The sequence below is a fragment of the Salvelinus namaycush genome, chromosome 32, assembly GCF_016432855.1.
Source record: "Salvelinus namaycush isolate Seneca chromosome 32, SaNama_1.0, whole genome shotgun sequence".
Lineage (NCBI taxonomy): Eukaryota > Metazoa > Chordata > Actinopteri > Salmoniformes > Salmonidae > Salvelinus > Salvelinus namaycush.
The window spans coordinates 12,956,006-12,975,893 of record NC_052338.1 but is presented as its reverse complement, the minus strand read 5'-3'; the positions used below and the strand labels follow the sequence as shown (position 1 = coordinate 12,975,893).

At 42.0% G+C, this 19,888-nt stretch overlaps 1 protein-coding gene across 1 annotated transcript in view; it reads left to right on the top strand.

Moving 5' to 3' along the window:
- Nucleotides 1–660: 660 nt before the first annotated feature.
- The window catches only part of LOC120027485 (transcriptional repressor p66-beta-like), a 38,911-nt gene continuing 19,683 nt past the window's right edge, over nucleotides 661–19,888 (top strand). Inside the window, exon 1 of the mRNA XM_038972434.1 lies at nucleotides 661–735. The gene's annotated coding sequence lies outside the window, so the exon portion shown is untranslated. The remainder of the gene's footprint in view (nucleotides 736–19,888) is intronic.

Genomic DNA, 19,888 nt, shown 5'->3' with positions numbered 1-19,888 from the left:
CATTCGCTATCACAATAATCGATCTCATTTCTATTGTAGCCTAAAGGATAGGATACAGATGTGACATGATCTTGTCTTTGAATATGCATTATACGCAGGCCTTGTATATAAACTATATATTATTTTGACAATTCCTAAATTGTGTTAAACAAGTTACAATTTGAAAAATATAAATTATATAACACCAAATTGATTTATTTTATTTACGCTTTTACGCATATGATTTACTGCCATATAGACAGACTATCAAGCGTTTGATCGGGTGTTCTTCTTGGTAGAAAAGCGATTCTACAAGTTACGAAAATACTAGGTTCAAGATGAGTCGTAGAAAGGGCATTGTTCCTCGGAGATCCACTCGATGGCCATCGCTGAATGAAGAGGGGCTTAATACGGTTGTCCACTCTTTATCTGTCAATGTAGTACGCTTGCCTTGTACTGAGGACACGGCGCCCATAACAAGCCATTTAGTTCCCATCATTTCAGTGCTTTTTGTCCCCTCCCCTCTAGACATAGACAAAAACACACACCTTATAATAATAGGGGCGCGCCTCCGACACAGCCGCCGACCAATAACCCGTCTGTCTGGGCTGAGACCAAGGGGATGAGCGCTCGTTGAGGCCCAATCAGAGCTTTTGTGTTGCCTGCCGGTGCCTGGTCGTGAGGAGCTACTGCAGCGCTTCAGGATCGGAAAGAGAACCCTGAGCTTGTGGAACCTGAGGGGTAAAGGCGAGTCAGGTGAGTCCGAGGATATGGATGAGGCCTAGCTAAAATGGAATATCATTTTTGAAATTGCGGCGGCAGGATTTGGATTCTTACGGATGGTAGAGTAAACTCTACTTGGGGTAGTAATAATCACATCCAACGTTATGGGGGGTGACTCGGGGGTAAATGTGGCGCAAAGACAAACAATACCATAGCATGGTTCGTATATTGATGCAAGTTTATTTGCAAGCCATCAACAACCAACGGTTCAAAGTGACTAATCAAGGTCTGGGATAATTTGATAGGCATTTTTTATACATGTCGCGCATTGTCATAAAGAACGCATGTTAAAGAAACGAACATTTTTAGAGAAATATCTAAGATGCGGGTAATAGCAACATTGTAGTGAATGTCTAAAATCCGTTTCATTGTTTCATCTCGCGTCTCTAGGGGTTAAGTCATATTGGCGGAGAATGCGCTGTGTGCGCCCGGCAGGCTACACAAGCAGTGCATGTGCACACGGTGAAATCCTCTAAATATACCACATTTTTCGCTTTAAAACCCCTTGTATTAAGATGATCCGTGTGTACGACCAATGTAGTGGTACTTGTAGACACAAGACCAAGCGGTAGTTTCACAGAGCTGTGTGGAGAGCGCAGCGAGTAGCCAAAGCTAGTGTGCATTGTAGTTGATGGCTGTACAATTAGGGGAAAAAATCCGAAAATGCATCAGCCATGTATGTAAGTGAGGACGTGCTCTCAACTGGTTCCATATGCACGCAAATGGCTGCCTGACGTTTGACATGTAAGACTTGAAATTTAATTCACGCGAATGTATGTATTGATTGTAACCAACGGGCAGCCACTGATAAACGGCAGTAGATGCCTAGATGACGTTAGGAAAGAAACGCAAATTAGCTAATATGTGCTGGCTATTATTCTCGGTGCAGCAGAAAAGTCAATAGTGAGAGAGCGCCTAATTTATTTATATAGGTGGTTTGGGTAGAGCCAAGGCTACTGAACCGGGACAAGCCGAACTGTCTGATACTCATGCGGCTTTGGCAACATTTTGGGGTTCATATGTAGACTCTCTTGCCAGGTAGCTGTTAGAAGAGACTAAATTGCAATATACATTTGTTCCCAATGAGAATAGTCCTAAACCATTATATTAGCCTATCGATGGTTAACAGATTGCCAAAAGACTGAGATTGAATTACATTTCAATTATTCTACTCATCCCTCATTGAATTACTTTGTAAGAATTAATCTGACTGCGGGAGCTCTAAGTGTCTATATAGGTCTAATTATAGGCTACAGTTTACGGAACAATGTAAGGAAAAGTCTCAGCGGAATTGATGAAGACTGCTGTTATTTGGAACACAGGTGGGCCCATTCTGAACGCAGGAGGGCCCATTCCTAAAAGTTTCAAATATACCCTATGTCTGCTCTATTTTGGGGTCTCAACTTTAGAATTACACAGGGGTATTCAGGTGCAATGTCAAGTTATTTTTGAGTTAAAACTTCAGCCAAGAGGAATTATTTTCTTTCAATCATATATGGAAATAAGAGATGCATAACCAACTGTATCTTTACCAATCCAAGATATTCAGGAATGAAGGATTAACACATCCAAACATGGATCCTTCATCGTGGGTCTTGTTGTCTGAAGATTTTATTTGTTTATTTACTTTTCCCTTTGTCTTTATAAGCCTACACTACATTTTTGAGATGTATTTCACCTGTGCTTTGCCTGTGCTCTGCAGTCTATGAATGGTAGTCCCTGGTGTTGAACACTGTCTAGCAGTATGAATGAACGGTTACGGCACTGCTTTGTCAATGATGGAACAGCCATGGCCATGTCCTCCAATGTGTATCACTCTACCATCCATCTGCTCCTTCCCACACTGTATTTGTATGGCGAGACCTATGGCCCTGATCACACTCAACTGCATGGGGTAGAAGAGGAATCTATTACAAATGTCTTATCATTTTTTGGGGTGGCTTTAGCATATTTGTGAATGCTGTCCCTGATATAGAGCATCGATAGTTCATAATCAAGGAGGGTTTACTCAGTTTAGGTAGTATGTGACATACAATGTTATTCATTTATTTGATTTATTTGCAGTTCTTTAACACAATTGATGTGTTCCAGCAGACTGGAGCTGCCCATGAAGGGATTTCAGTGTGCACACTTTTTTAATTTCCACGGTGCCTTATCGCAACTGACTGCCTGGTGTAGCAATGCCCATCAGGCCTCCGTCACTCGTCCTCCTGCATTTTCGATGCGACGTTGTGCCAAGATTCAATGCTGACAAATTCCCATCGTACAGATTCAGTTCCACAAAGAAAGGTCGAGCATTAGCCTTGATAAACGTTACACTGTTTGGTTTCTGTAGATGTGTATCATGAATGCAGTATTTCAGATCTATCACAAATCATGGCTAAGCCAGTCCCTTGGCTCAATAGAACTTACAGATGCCATTTTTATAATCCGTTAAAACTATCAGCCTCTGCATCTCATTTAAGGATAAGCAACTGCTTCCTCTCCTGGGGACAAATCTGTTCCAAACAAACATGGCTTATAAGAAGATTTTAGGCCTATATCAGACAAACTGGACAGTTTACGTAGGCTTTATCATTTTTGGAGGGAAAGATCACAACAGAACTCAATGTAAGTGGCCTTGGCTCTGCTTCAGGATCATTGACCTTGGTCAAAAGGAAAAAGGTTAGAAAATAGGCAGGCTGCCCTTTAAACACCCCCTTTGTTCAAACATAACAAAGTGACAGGCTCTAAATAAGCGACCAGTGCACCTGCGGTTGGGTAACAATAGACCAGGTGCCCTCCACTGATGTACTTAGGATCCAGCCACAACGACGCCTGATGAAAGGAGCATGTTGTGGTGGTCCCTCGAATATTGACTATCCTAATATTGATCTCATGACCTTTTATAGGGAAGGTATTTTTCTCACGTGGTGTGGGGAAAAGTACAATGTTGATTGCACTCACCCATTGATTCAGACACTCAGTGCTTGTTTCAAGAGACCCTCGCTTTTGGTGTGTGTGTGTGTGATGACCCTACCACTGAGTTGGCATGTCCAGATTGACTCAATGGCCCTGGGTTTGGCAGGAGACTGGAACTCTCACAGATAAAGCCTGTGTGCCTTGACACCAGCTATTCACCAGCTGTTGGTTCCTGTACCCCTGCACATTGACTTGGTACCAGTACCCCATTGTATATAACCTCGTTAGTTATTTTATTGTTATTTTTCTTATTTTTAGTTTATTTAATTATTTTTTCAGCAAATATTTTCTTCGTTTTTTAAAGTATCTGCATTGTTGGATTAGGGCTTGTAAGTAAGCATTTCACGTTAAGGTCTACCTGTTGTATTCAGCGCAGGAGACATAAAATGTGATTTGATTCTATACAAAAGCAGAGTCATGACAACACCATTACCTCAGACTTTCCTACGACAGTGTACAGGAAGCTCTCTGCAAAATATCAACAGAGTGTGCCACTTATTGGTCTGGAGAAGCTATGGTCCGGCGGCTTTTCCACTTAAGTTTATATCAGAGATGATTTTATGAGGGGGTAGGGTAAATTAGGACGGTAGCCTTAATTTTTTTATTTAAAGGAGTCTCAAATTTGCAGTTGAGTCAGTCAGCTTTGGTACCACTAGCTTTGCTATGTTATTGTCCAGCATTCAAGTAGACCTATGTTATTTAAGCTCAAATACATTTGCAGTGCAAAAGGATTGTCATACCCAGCACACTGCCTGTGATATCTTCTGAAAGCTGCTGTGTCCAATGAAAGGCCTTCCTTGTGTTTTCAGTCGTGGAAGAGGGATCCTTAGAAGAGGGACCCCATTTAAAATCTATGCTCATTTAGGTGTCCATACTTACTTGAAATTAAGATATAAACGCTCTCTGTTTGAGGGGAGAGAAATCTGTATAATTACATCTTAATCAGGAAAATGAAGTTTATTTAAGAATCCGCCCAAGTGAAAATCCTTTGAGGGGGAGAAGCCTTGTCGTCAGTAGCTTATTGATTGATATGTGCGATGTTAATGAATGTATGTGAAGTGTAGTGATAAACAAGGGATCCATCTCGCATAGCAACGTGTGTAAAACGAAAGGAGAGTGCAGAAAAATGTGGCTTCTAAGGCTTCTAATTTCTTTCTGACATGTCCAGTAACAATGTTTTTCAAACAATATTGCAGTTGATTCACAATGCGATTGTGCACATTGCAACCTGTACGGTAACTTAGTATTGAGAAGATCACTGTAATGCCGTGTTGGTTTTAGCCTTTTTCTCGCTGTCCACAGGTCATGAAAGGTCAGCACAGCCAGTGATGTCCCCTTATTTGCATATATAGTTTATGGTTTAACCTTTAACCTATTCTGTTCCTTGAAATAATTATAATTGAAACCAGTCCCGGTTCAAGTTGGTGAGTATCAATGAAAAAGACATCAGTTTTAGTGAGAGCCAGGGCATTCCCAAAGAGGAGTGCTGAGGCGTGCATTGTGGGATACCCTTGCTTGTAATGTGGTTTCTGTTCAGTGTAAGTCCTGAACCAAAAATGTGTAGGTTATATGAAATCCCCAACAGCTGCAGGCTATACATAGCCATTGGTTTACTGAAAACCATTGTTTGAATCTGGAAGTGAGATGCGAAAGTAATTGGCTAGACTTTCCCACAGATATTACACAGGTATTGCATTGGCCTATTTGTTGTCAGTCAAAGAAAAAGGTACCTTTACTACTCACCTTGGAATGCCCCTTTTAACGGGGCCTTAGCCAGCAAACTCTCAGAAGAAGAGTATCAATTTAATTCAATAGTAGCATGGGATGTAATTGGTTTGCGAATGGGTCTCAAGAATGCTTGGTTTTGCATGTTAAATGTGTATGTTTGGCGTCACGGCCTTGTTAACACCTGAATGGGGGTTGCTGTGTTGTTCAGTGGGCTTCACGCGAGGCTGATTAAACCCTGTGCAGAAACAATCAGCCCAGATGAATGGCTCCCTGCGACGCTTAATTAGCAGGCCTCCCCAACGTTTTTGCTCGATAAGCAAAACGCAGCTGTGGAACTCATGTGGAACACGTAGTCGCCAAGCATCACCAGGTCCCAGATGACTCATACCCTTTCAGACAACTGCATACCACCCTGCATCTCACTGCTGGCTTGCCTCAAAAGTAAGCAGGATTGGTGCTGGTCGGTCCCTGAAAGGGAGACCAGATGCTGCTGGAAGTGGTGTTGTAGGGCCAGTAGGAGGCACTCTTTCCTCTGGTCCAAAAAAAGAATCCCCCAATGCCCCAGGGCAGTGATTGGGGACATTATCCTGTGTAGGGTGCAGTCTTTCGGATGGGACATTAAATGGGTGTCCTGACTCTCTGTGGTCACCAAAGATCCCATGGCACTTCTCGTAAGAGTAGGGGTGTTAACCCTGGCATCCTGGCTAAATTCATACCATCATCGTCACCTACTCATCCCCAGCTTCCAATTGGCTCATTCACCCCCACCCCCCTTCTCCCCATGTAACTATTCCCCAGGTCGTTGCTGTAAATAAGATTTTTTTTCTTAGTCAACTTAGCTGGTAAAATAAGGGATACATAAAATAAACTGTGCCTACCCAAACCTTGCTGTGCTGGAATAGATATTTCGTTTTCACATTGTCCTTTCCAGCACAGTTCCAGCAAAGATGGTGGATGCGTAACCAGTTCAGCCCAGTACCGTTCAGCCCAGTGTAGTTCAGCCCAGTACCGTTCAGCCCAGTGTAGTTCAGCCCAGTACCGTTCAGCCCAGTGTAGTTCAGCTCAATAGTGTGAACAGGGTAGCCTATAATTGGTTCGATCAGACAAAGTGAGACCTTTTTGAATGACTCCTTTCATAAGAACATTTTAGGTCCACGGGGGTCCTAATGCCACTGTGTTCTCTTGTGTTGAACCTCTGCCATTGTGTCAGTGACCATGAAGGTTAAATGCGTATGGCACCATGGTGGCTAATTGGCACCGTTGTTCTGGATGAGTAGTTTCGCCTCCCAGTAGGCTTTCACTACATCCCCATTTCTGGGTGTTCCCTTGTTTGATTAATTGGGTTTTTAGTTTTTTAAGAGCTTAAAATGAATTCACTGCAAAGGTAGGCTGGGAGGTGTGCATGAAGGGGATGAGTTGGGAAAATGAAAGGCTGATGGACTGAAGGAGAAGTGGTGTCTATGCTTGGTCTTTGAGTATCATTTGCATGACACTCAAATTAAGATGGATTGACAGTGGGAGGGACATGGAGGGATATTAACAAGGTTACATGGAAATTCTACTTTTTACATGACCATGTATAAAATACTGCTTTATAGACTTGTAGCATCTCCATGTAGATGAGGGGAGGAGACAATTATGCAACAGTACCCCCTCAGACTTGGGTTGATGAAGAGAGGGGGTGATGGGAAGGCAGGTTTTGTATGCAGGAATTGCTATATTGGACTCAGTCTGAAGTGACACTATATATTGACATAAGTAACTCTTCCCACCTGTCAATGAGAAGGTGTTTCCCTTCTTTTAGCACTTCCCAGATCCGGCAGGCAGTAGAATCTCACATTTCCTTGCAGTAGATTGTGTGGCTGGTGTGCTACACTACTGTAGCTCTCCTTTTGTTGCACTGTTTGTTTCACATCTTAAAAAAAAAAAAAAAAAAAGTATTTGAAAATTACTTAGACGTAGTTACGTCCTACAAAATCATTTCAATTTTATGGTGTGCCACGTCTTGTTAAATGAAGTGAATTTAATTGTCACTTTCCACAATGTTTTTTTTGTCCACCAAAATATACCTTTCACACAAATCATACCACTTTGACGCTGTGACCTTTTGTGGAACGCGTATCCTGCCACGGCTTTGACCTTTTCCCGCTCTTTTGACCTTTTTTTTCCCCCCAATGTTGAACTTTTCCCAATGTTGACAGTCGGGACGTGTCATCCAGGATGTGTATCATTCCCTGTCATCCAAACACTGTCCCCTTCACTGATTTGTAGGGATGTCTGTGCTGTTATGAGTCAGCCAGAATAGTAAAGTAGTAGTAACAGAATTGTTAACAGTGAACACCAGTCAGTACACTTATACTGTAGTTTTCATTTCTTTGCTCTCTGTGTCCTAGTGTAAAGAGAACTAAGGCCAGTAGGTGAAGGAGAATCTGTCAATAACTGTGCTGTTGTCTATGGTGGCTAATTGGCACCGTTGTTCTGGATGAGTAGTTTCGCCTCCCAGTAGGCTTTCACTACATCCCCATTTCTGGGTGTTCCCTTGTTTGATTAATTGGGTTTTTAGTTTTTTAAGAGCTTAAAATGAAAAATGAATTCACTGCAAAGGTAGGCTGGGAGGTGTGCATGAAGGGGATGAGTTGGGGAAATGAAAGACTGAAGGAGAAGTGGTGTCTATGCTTGGTCCGGTTATCATTTGCATGACACTCAAATTAAGATGGATTGACAGTGGGAGGGACATGGAGGGATAATAACAAGGTTACATGGAAATTCTACTTTTTACATGACCATGTATAAAATACTGCTACTGTAGCATCTCCATGTAGATGAGGGGAGGAGACAATTATGCAACAGTACCCCCTCAGACTTGGGTTGATGAAGAGAGGGGGTGATGGGAAGGCATGTTTTGTATGCAGGAATTGCTATATTGGACTCAGAGTCTGAAGTGACACTATATATTGACATATGGCGTCCATCTCAGACTCTCCTTCAGGACAGCGTTTCTCAACGTACAGTGCATTCATAAAGTATTCAGACCCCTTGACTTTTTCCACTGTTTTTTATGTTAGACATATTTCTAAAATTGATTAAATTTAAACAAAATCCCCATCAATCTACACACTACCCCATAATGACAAAGTGATTTTTGCAAATTTATTAAAAGCAGAAATACCTTATTTACATTAATATTCAGACCCTTTGCTATGAGACTCGAAATTGAGCTCAGGTGCATCCTGTTTGATTAGAGTCCACCTGTGGTAAATTCAATTGATTGGAAATGATTTGGAAAGGCACACACCTGTCTAATTTAAGGTCCCACAATTGACAGTGCATGTCAGAGTAAAAACCAAGCCATGTGGTCGAAGGAATTGTCCGTAGAGCTCCAAGACAGGATTGTGTCGGCACAGATCTGGGGAAGGGTACCAAAAAATGTCTGCAGCATTGACGGTCCCCAAGAACACAGTGGCCTCCATCATTCTTAAATGGAAGAAGATTGGAACCACCAAGACTCTTCCTAGTGCTGGCTGCCCGGCCAAACTGAGCAATCGGGGGAGAAGGGCCTTGGACAGGGAGGTGACCAAGAACGCGATGGTCACTGACAGAGCTCTAGCGTTCCTCTGTGGAGGTGGTTATCCTTCTGGAAGGTTCTCCCATCTCTGCAGCACTCCACCACTACACCAGCAATAACATCTGATAAACGCATGTATGTGACCAATAAAATTTGATTTGAGTGGCCAGACAGAAGTCACTTCTCAGTAAAAGGCACATGACAGCCCACTTGGAGTTTCCTAAAGGCAACTAAAGGACTGTCAGACCATGAGAAACAAGATTCTCTGGGCTGATGAAACCAAGATTAAAATCTTTGGCCTGAATGCCAAGTGTCACGTCTGTAGGAAACCTGGCACCATCTCTACGGTGAAGCATGGTGGTGGCAGCAGCAGCATGCTATGGGGATGTTTTTCAGCGGCAGGGACTTGGAGACTAGTCAGGATCGAGGCAAAGGTGAACAGCGCAAGTACAGAGAGATCCTTGATGAAAACCTGTGCCCCAGTTTGAGGTCTTGAGCGCTCTGGAGAAGATTCACCTTCCAACAGGACAACGACACTAAGCACACAGCCAAGACAACTCAGGAGTGGCTTCGGGACAAGTCTCAATGTCCTTGAGTGGCCCAGCCAGAGCCCGGACTTGAACCTGATCGAACATCTCTGGAGAGACTGAAAATAGCTTTGCAGCGACACTCCCCATTCAACCTGACAGAGCTTGAGAGGATTTGCAGAGAATGGGAGAAACTCCCCAAATACAGATGTACCAAGCTTGTAGCGTCATACCGAAGAAGACTCCAGGCTGTAATCGCTGTCAAGGGTGCTTCAGCAAAGTACTGAGTAAAGGGTCTGAATACTTATGTAAATGTAATATTTCAGTTTTTTAAATTCTTTATAAACTAGCAAAAAACTGTTTTTGCATTGTCAATATGGGGTGTTTGTAGATTGATGAGGGGAAAAAACAATTGAATCAATTTTAGAATAAGGCTGTAACTTAACAAAATATGGAAGTCAAGGAGTCTGAATACTTTCCGAATGCACTATGTGTTTGATTCCAGCAGCACTAGCCCACCTGATTCAACTAGTCAATTCAGCCGTTGATTCATTGAATCAGGTTTGCTGATGAGTGGTGGAATGGAACAAATATGTGCAATGGTTGGGGGTCCCTGAGGACCAGGTCTGGAAACACTGTCTTCATGTGACTATATGTCCTTCACCTGTGCTACTCACTAATGCTAACGATAATACAGGGCTATATCCTCGTTGTCTTTAACCACAGCCCTCTCCCTCTCTCATATGAGCATGTTTATGCACTGGAACAGATTGCTATTCTGCCCCTTGAGATATTTCCTCATCATTGTCCTTTATGGCAGCATCAGCCGACCATGATGAGAACTACAGTTTGCCTTCTGCGATAGGGCACCTTTGTGTGGTGGTGGCCAGACCTGAAATATATTTTGTTTGTACAGTTAGTGGCGTCAGCCCACAGAAGGCATCAGAAACGAGCAAGATGTTTTCAGACGCTCCGTCTTTGTATCTCCCTTCTCTCTTCCTGTAACCTATTTTCACCTGGCCCTGTATAGTGGGATCTTGTGTTGTCCTTTTGTGTATGTGTGTGAGGAGGAGGAACATCCTCCTCAGTGAATTTAACTTCTCTAGGGTACGTGAGACGGTAGCGTCCCACCTCTTCAACAGACAGTGAAACTGCAGGTCGCCAAATTCAAATACAGAAATACTCATTATAAAAATTCAGAAAACAAAACATATTTTACATAGGTTTAAAGATTAACTTCTTGTGAATCCAACCACGGTGTCAGATTTAAAAAATGCTTTTCCCGCAAAAGCATACCTTACGATTATTTGAGAACATAGCCCAGCAGACAAATCATTACAAACAGTAACCAGCCAAGTAGAAGAGTTACACAAGTCAGAAATAGAGATAAAATGTATCTCTTACCTTTGATGATCTTCATATGTTTGCACTCAGCAGACATTCATTTACTCAATAAATGTTTCCTTTGTTCGATTAAAGTCTCTTTTATATCCAAAAACCTCTGTTTTGTTTGCGCGTTTTCTTAAGTAATCCACAGGCTCAAACGCAGTCAAAACAGGCAGACAAAAAATCAAAATTGTATCTGTAAAGTTCATAGAAACATGTCAAACGATGTTTATATTCAATCCTCAGGTTGTTTTTAGCCTAAATAATCGCTAATATTTCAACCGGACAATAACGTCGTCAATATAAAAGGTAAACAAGAAAGGTACTCTCTCAGTCGCGCGCATGAAAAAGCTCTGTGACACTTTAGGGTCCACTCATTCCGACTGCTCTTACTTCCTCATTTTTCAGAATACAAGCCTGAAACAATTTCTAAAGACTGTTGACATCTAGTGGAAGGCATAGGAACTGCAATTTGAGTCCTAAGTCAATGGATACTGTAATGGCATTGAATAGAAAACTACAAAACCCAAAAGAAAACTACTTCCTGAATGGATTTTTCTCAGGTTTTCACCTGCCAAATCAGTTCTGTTATTCTCACAGACACTATTTTAACAGTTTTGGAAACTTTAGAGTTTTCTATCCAAATCAACGAGTTATATGCATATCATATCTTCTGGGCCCGAGTAGCAGGCAGTTTAATTTGGGCATGCTTTTCATCCAAAATTCTGACTGCTGCCCCCTACCCTAGAGAAGTTCATACAAATTTAAATTGTAAAACATTTAAAGTTCTAATTTTTAGATCACTATACTAAATATAATTACTTGTCACCAAATAATTGATTAAAACACATTTTGCAATGAAGGTCTACAGTAGCCTCAACAGCACTCTGTAGGGTAGCACCATGGTGTAGCCGGAGGACAGCAAGCTTCCCTCCTCTAAGTACATTGACTTCAACACAAAACCTAGGAGGCTTATGGTTCTCATCCCCTTCCATAGACTTGCACAGTAATTATGACAACTTCCAGAGGACGTCCTCCAGCCTATTAGAGCTCTTGCAGCATGAACTGACATGTTGTCCACCCGATCAGAGAATTAATCTAGTACTGAAAGCATAAATACAGCTAGCTAGCACTGCAGTGTATAAATTGTGGTGAGGTAGTTGACTCAGAGAAAGACAATAGGTGAACAGTTTTGAACAAAATATTTTCTTCCAAAATAAAGGAGAAGCTAGAGATTCTTCTTTTTTTCTTTTTTTTTTACACTCTGTTTTACTTACTTAGCTAGCAAATGCAGCTAGCTAGTTTAGCACACTGCAACACCCTATTCAAACAGAGGGATGCTATGTTAGCTAGCTCGCTATGACTTTCCAACACAACACTGGAACTCTCCCAAGTCACGGTAAGCTTTTGGTATTACTAAATTATTGCCACTGGGGCCTCCGGTGTAATGGCTTACTGTACACTGTAACTTTACTGCAGGATTGTAAAGGGTTTACTAACACGTTAGTTCTTTTACGTTACTTTAGCTAATATGGTGGAAACGATGTAGGCTGTGTGTAGCGGTTTGACTTGGAAAGGTTTTTTCGTCTGGTCACATACAGCTGATGTGTTGTGCATTGAAGTCCTCAAGCGAAGGGAACATTTGAGAGGAGAGATGTGAGACGGAATACAATGTGGCTGCTATGAAAGTGAACTGTATGATCAGGGGTGTATTCTTTCCGCCAATTCTGTTGAAAACGTTTCTTAAATGGAAGCCAACGGCACAAAATGGGGATAAATATACCTGAATTTGTCCAATATAAACTCTTGTTTACAACTAATGATTACACCCTATATCTGCTAGATGCAGGCAAGAGAGTGTAAGGCATTATTGAATGTCACTGTCTGTCCAGTTCCCTACTCGGTGTGCGTGGCCCGTCACCGACACTCATTTAATGTGAACGGTTTAGAGACGCAATCTCAGGGCTACCGATCCCGTCTTTGAGCAGTCCCAGACATCCCAATATTTTCAAACATGTTTGATTTTATCAGAACAAAATCTGCAATGCTCTTATAGTGTGAGATGTGCAACGACAAGTTTTGAGAATGGCGATCAGCAATAGCCAATGAGAGCTCGTCAAAGAAGCCCGTGAGAGGTTGTTTCGCGTCACCCATAATTTGTAGACTCTCGAGCAGGAGCCATGACTATTAGTATGTGTTTATACTTGCCTTTAACCAAAGTGTCTAATCAATCTAATCACATCATTGTTTTTTCGCAAGACAGCATGGTGGTATGGAGAATCCTCATGACCAAGTGAAGAATCTTGTAGTGTGTGACAACCCGTCTGTGCCAGATCGTTGAGCGTGCGCACCACTACGTTGGCAAGACAAAAACATACAGGAAATACGGTCACTTAATGTGAGAGGCTCGGCGACGTTAGGATTTTGAACGTTGTGTAGTGTGCACCCGGCATAAGAGTATCAGTTATGTGATTCAAGGGGTTAGGGCTCACAGGGTTTAATGTAGAAAACCTGCCTGTATGTCTGTTTGGTTAAGATGTGTTTCTTGTGCCTTTTGTGTGCATCTATAGGCATGTGTTGATGTCTTCACTGAAGACATCGATACCCTCACTGCCCCTCACTGCCCCATTTTACAAATCTTACTGCTACCTCCGTCTATCAAGATAGCCTATGTTCAAGCATTTTTTCCTATTGAATCTTTTGTTTAAACAACGTATGCCCCACCCTGTGGTCTGAAGTTCCACAATGATCCCTTTTTGTCAAGATGCCAGGTTTAGAATCAGCGTCTTGCAAGAAGTAGCTTTTCCTCTTTCTGCATTGCCCCCCCCCCCCCCCCACTCCTCTCTCCCTCCCAACCTCACTCGGACTCTTTCTCTCTCCCTGTCTTCGTGTGACGTCCTGACCACTAACGGCTACATATTAAGAGATAATTCCATACCCTGAGGTTACAAACCGGCTTAGACTGGCTCGCTCGCATTTTGACTGCGCTGAGTACTCTGGGCAATAAAAAAATAAAAGTGAACAGAATTGTAACTCTGCTTTTTAAAGGAACAGGACACTAATTTATGCAAACAGTGACAAAGTTTGGGTGTTGTGTCTGAGAAACACACAGCCACATCCAGAAATACATATGGTGGATTTAGTAGGCTACAGAGGTTCAACGCAGTTTGGTAATCGTGGGGGTAACCACACATTCTCAATGAACGAAACTCTATTCATTAGAGTAGACTTGCTTTCATGATGAACCAATGTCTTGGGATGGGTTCTGACTCTGCCCTTTGTTCTACCCTTCCCTCTCCAATTCCTCCGTGAAGAGGCGGAGTACCTCGAATAGCAGTGTCACTAGTCAATGTTATGCAGTTACATTACTGTAACGTAGGTCAGTGGGAATCCGGTGTCAGTGAAAATCATAATTAGTTCATCTGTATGCTGCCTAATGTATACGCCACAGTACTGTTTGTCAGCATGCATGTGTATGGTCCACTTAAAGTGAAAGGGTTCCATGGTTGACATATGCACACCAAAATCAGCATCTATGAAAGCACAACGTCATGTCCATATGACCCACACTCCGAAATGGAACCTATTGGTCTGAATACAGTGTCTTCAGAAAGTATTCACACCCCTTGAATTGTTCCACATTATGTTGTGTTACAGTCTGAATTTTAAAAGGTATTAAATATATATATTTTTGTCATTGGCCTACATACAATACCCCAGAATGTCAAAGTGAAGTTATGTTTTTTTAAATGTTTACAAATTTATAAAAAATGTAACGCTAAAATGTATTGAGTCTAGGCATTCAACCCCTTTTGTTATGGCAGCCTAAATAAGTTCAGGAGTTAACATAAGTTGCATGGACTCACTCTGTGTGCAATAATAGTGTTTAACCAGATTTTTGAATGACTAACTCATCTCTGTACCCCACATATGCAATTATCTGTAAGGTCCCTCAGTCGAGCAGTACATTTCAACCACAAAGACCCAGGAAAGTTTTCCTATTTATTTTTATTTAACCTTTTTATTTAACTAGGCAAGTCAGTTAAGAACAAATTCTTATTTACAATGACGGCCTACCAAAAGGCCTCCTGCAGGGATTAAAATACAAAAAATAATCAAATATAAATATAGGACAAAATACACATCACGACAAGAGACAAAAGAACACTACATAAAGAGAGACCTAAGACAACACAGCATGGCAGCAACACATGACTACCCATCATGGTAGCAACATGACAACAACATGGTAGCAACACAACATGGTCCAAACATTATTGGGCACAGACAGCAGCACAAAGGGCAAGGTAGAGACAACAATACATCACGTAAAGCAGCCACAACTGTCAGAAAGAGTGTCCATGATTTGAGTCTTTGAATGAAGAGATTGAGATAAAGCTGTCCAGTTTGAGTGTTGTTGCAGCTTGTTCCAGTCGCTAGCTGCAGCAAACTGAAAAGACAAGCAACCCAGGGATGTGTGTGCTTTGGGGACCTTTAACAGAATGTGACTGGTAGAACGGGTGTTGTATGTGGAGGATGAGGACTGCAGTAGATATCTCAGATGGGGTCGCCCCCATCCCAGAGTTTTATAAATAAGCATCAACCAGTGGGTCTTGCGACGGGTATACAGAGATGACCAGTTTACAGAGGAGTATAGGAGTGATGTGTCCTAATAAGGAGCATTGGTTGCAAATCTGATGGCCGAATGGTAAAGAACATCTAGCCGCTCGAGAGCACCCTTACCTGCCGATCTATAAATGATGTCTCCGTAATCTAGCATAGGTAGGATGATCATCTGGGTTAGGGTTAGTTTGGCAGCTGGGGTGAAAGAGGAGCGGTTATGATAAATCTAGACTTGGTTTCCTTTAACTTTAGCCTGCAGCTTTGATATATGCTGAAAGAAGGACAATGTACCGTCTAGCCATACTCCCAAGTACTTGTATGAGGTGACTACCTCAAGCTCTAAACCCTCAGAGGTAGTAATCACACCTGTGGGGAGAGGGGCATGTTTCTTACCAAACCACATAACCTTGTTCTGAACACCTCCAAAACAAAGGTAAAGGGCAGAGAGAGCTTATTGGACACTAAGAAAGCTTTGTTGTAGAGCATTTAACACATTCTGGGGAGGGGCCAACTGAGTATAAGACTGTATCATCTGCATATAAATAGATGTGAGAGCTTCCTACTGCCTAAGCTATGTTGTTGATGTAAATTGAGAGGAGAGTGGGGCCTAGGATTGGGCCTTGGGGTACTCCCATGGTGACAGGCAGTGTCCGAGACAGCATATTTTTTGACTATATACACTGCACTCTTTGAGATGGGTAGTTAGCAAACCAGGCCAACGACCCCTCGGAGACACCAATCCTCCTTAGCCGGCCCACAAGAATGGAATGGTCTACCATATCAAAAGCTTTTGCCAAGTCAATAAAAAATAGCAGCACAACATTGCTTAGAATCAAGGGCAATGGTGACATCATTGAGGACCTTTTAATGTTTCAGTGACACATCCATAACCTGAGCGGAAACCAGATTGCATACCAGAGAGATTACTATAGACGTCAATAATCAACTGACTGGCTTTCTTGATAAGTTATTCCAACACTTTTGATAAACAGGGCAAAATAGAAATGGGCATACAACAGTTAGGATCAGCTTGATCTCCCCCTTTAGATAAAGGACAAACTATGGCTGCCTTCCAAGCAATGAGAACCTCCACAGAAAGAAGAGACAGGCTTGGCAATGATAGGGGCAGCAATCTTAACAATACCACTGAAAATATCAAAAAAGAAGGTCCAAGTGTTTTCGACAGAGAGGGATCAAGCTGATTCTATACCATTTTACAGAGGCCAGTTCATGAAGGAAGGCTTGCTCATTAAAGGTTTTTAGCAATTGTCTATGACAAATCAGGACAGGACGTTTCACTGAGCAGCCATTACAAACACAGGCTGTAAAACAGGGATCACTAAGGTCATTACAGAAAACACCAGACTGATACCTATCAGGATTATTTGTGAGGATAACATCAAGAAGAGTAGCCTTTCCTGGGTGTTTGGGGTCATACCTTGTGGGATTGGTAATAATCTGAGGACGATTTAGGGAGTCCCATTGCTTTAGGACTTGGTCAGGTGGTTTTAAGCAATGCATTGCAAAGAAGTGCACTTATTAGTAGATGAGTAAATGTATAAAAAACAGACATTGAATATCATGGAGCATGGTGAAGTTATTAATTACACTTTGGATGGTGTATCATTACACCCAGTCACTACAAAGATACAGGCGTCCTTCCTAACCAATGCCAGAGAGGAAGGAAACTGCTCAGGGATTTCATTAGGAGGCCAATAGTGACTTTAAAACCATTACAGAGTTTAATGGCTGTGATAACTGAAGATGGATCAACAACATTGTAGTTACTCCACAATACTAACCTAATTGACAGAGTGAAAAGAAGGAAACCTGTACAGAATACAAATATTACAAAACATGTACCTGTTTGCAACAAGGCACTAAAGTAATCCTGCAAAAAATGTGGCAAAGCAATTCACTTTGTCCTGAATACAATGTGTTATGTTTGGGGCAAATCAAATACAACAAATTACGGAGTACCACTCTCCCATATTTTCAAGCATATTGGTGGATGCATCATGTTATGGGTATGCTTGTAATCGTTAAGGACTGGGGTTTTTGAGTTTTTCAGGATAAAAAATAAACGGAATGGAGCTAAGCACAGTCAAAATCCTAGAGGAAAGCCTGGCTCAGTCTGCTTTCCACCAGACACTGGGAGATGAATTTACCTTTTCAGCAAGATGATAACCTAAAACACAAGGCCAAACCTACACTGGAGTTCCTTACCAAGAAGACAGTGAATGTTCCTGAGTGGCCGAGATGCAGTTTTGAATTAAATCTACTTGAAAATCTATGGCGAGACCTGAAATGGTTGTCTAGCAATGATCAACAACCAATTTGTCAGAGCTTGACATTTTTTTAAAAAGAATAATGGGCAAATGTTGCACAATCCAAGTGTGGAAAGCTTTGAGACTTACCCAGAAAGACTCACGGCTATAATCACTGCCAAAGATGCTTCTACAAAGTATTGACTAGGGTGTAAATACTTTTGTAAATTAGATATTTCTGTATTTTATTTTCAATAAATTTGCAACAATTTCTACAAACATGTTTTCACTTTCTCATTATGGGGTATTGTGTGTAGATGAGTGAGGGGAGAAAATCTATTTAATCTATTTTGAATTGAGGCTGTAACACAACAAAATGTGGAAGCATTCATACCCCTTGACTTATTTCTGAAGGCACTGTAGACTGGAAAACAGCGTGATATTTCAGTGGAGACCGCTATGCAGTTGTTTTTTTTAATTATTCTTCAAAAAACTAATTTGACATTAGATCATTTTAGATAAAATGTATTAACACTTTGAAAATTGTCAGTTTAATATTCACTCCTTAGTACCCAATCATTTTTTCCTGGTTTTCCTGGAAGGGCTGAATAAAATATATGTTCCATTGAAATGAATGGAGTGATTTCCCATTCAGGTTCATTGTAGAGAAGTTACTGGAGCTGAAGGTAGTGTAACCAATGTCATCACGATCCCAGTATATACCAAACATTTGTCCAATATGTTGGTTGTATTGTGGAATATGGTGTTTAGGGTAACACTATGAATATCCCACACCTGTCTTTGAGACGACACATTTAGTAATGGGCATTCTTCCCATCTGATCTTTGCAGCAATGGATTGTCATTTATGCTTTTCCCAAATTGAATAAGGGAAACTAGCCTATTTAATAGGGCCTCAGATGAGCTAGTGTATGCTCATCTTATGTAAGGGAAAAAAACACATTGTTTGGTGTCCTTTCAATAGGCGTACAGATTGTCTGTATTTTGGCCTGACCAGCATTGCCTTCTTTATAACGTGTGCTCCAGCAGTGGATAACTGGTTCTGTGGGAACAATGACCCATTGAGTTCTGGACCCATTTGTTCTCTGCTAGGTAACCTAAACTCATTGGGTCCTGGACCCATTTAGTCTGTGATTGGTAACCATGACCCATTGGGTTCTCATCTGTTACCGTCCGTATAGTAGTCTCCAAAAACCCAGACTGTGAGGCAGACTTATTTGAAGGAAATCCTGTGTTGTGTTCATTTGGCACCAACTGGAAGAAAACTGACTTGACTGAAAGGAGGGACTACATGGACGTTTTTGTTTTAAGTTGCAAAAATATTTCAAACGTATATTTTAAAACTGATGAATACAGCACAGCCATGGTTGAGGAGTCATTCCTCTTCCAGATAATGTTGCTGCTGCTTGCTGCTTACCATGGATGGTCCCTCAAGGCCACTGTCGAGCTCCGCCATGTCAGTCAGCTACCTCGGTGCTCACGTTTGTGCGTTTGGCTCTTTGTCTCCCAACTTCACACCCCACACACTTCCTCCCCTTTGCCCCCTGCCGCTGCCCAGCCCCACCTCCCCACCCTCTTCACCCCCACTACCACCCTCCTCCTCCCTAGCCACCCCTCCCTCTCTCCCTCCCTCGGGCGACAGTATAACAGGAATTGATTAGTGGCATGGCTTGAAAATAGAAGGGGGTCGGTTGTCGTGGCAACGACCACAATGAGCGGTTGTCTTGTTTAATGAAGACCAGAGGTGTGTTTAAGTGTTGTGCCTGAGCAGGGGTGGTGTGAACGGGAGGTGTGTATCGATGCGGCAGGCGAGACGCGTACATTTGGTGTTGAGTATCTTTGATGTTTGGTGTTCTGTAGATGGCTTGTATTTTATGTTGGTGTGCAGGTGTGCACATATGTGTTTGTTTGTAGCTAATTCCGTGTGTGTTTATATTTATTTGGAAGCCCTCCTCCCCATGCCATTTTTATGTGGATGATGTTGCGTCTGAGATGTGACTGATTTTCTCTGTCAGTCTAGCTCTTGATAGGCTTACTCAACCTGAGGGT